The sequence below is a fragment of the Seriola lalandi genome, unplaced genomic scaffold, assembly GCF_002814215.2.
Source record: "Seriola lalandi dorsalis isolate HSWRI2012SDOR001 ecotype SW California unplaced genomic scaffold, Sedor1 jcf7180002054349, whole genome shotgun sequence".
NCBI lineage: Eukaryota > Metazoa > Chordata > Actinopteri > Carangiformes > Carangidae > Seriola > Seriola lalandi.
In genome coordinates, this window is record NW_019524902.1 from 227642 (window position 1) to 228089 (window position 448).

General features: G+C 35.3%; 1 protein-coding gene across 1 annotated transcript in view; it reads left to right on the forward strand.

Annotated features, from left to right (window-relative positions):
• The window catches only part of ano11 (anoctamin 11), a 21790-nt gene that overhangs the window by 15980 nt on the left and 5362 nt on the right, over nucleotides 1-448 (forward strand). The window lies entirely within an intron of this gene.

Sequence of the window (448 nt, forward strand, 5' to 3'; positions counted from 1 at the left end):
TATATATATATATATATATATATATATATATATATATATATGTGTGTGTGTGTGTATATATCAGTAACGCTCTCTCTCTTGCACAACTTACACAGCTGTGTGACAATAAAAGTCACTCCTGGCTTAATACCAGTTACATGATGTGATACTGTACCCTAACTGTGGTATAATTGTAGATTAGCGAATGTACAGCACTGTACAGCATCCATGAGTAATCATTGACAGTTGTGTATGTGTGTGTTATTCAGTTTTGGGAGTTTTGGTTTGTTTAAGGCCACACATTTCTTCACTGAATGACGCTCACATCCACAGTGTACATTAGCCCGAGAGAATGAGGAATGCCTGGATATTTAACACTTGCACTGTTACATGACATGCTCATGCCTGTGTCGATTATCTAAGATCTTGCTTTACTATTTAAATGCTGTCACTCAGATTAAAAAAAAAA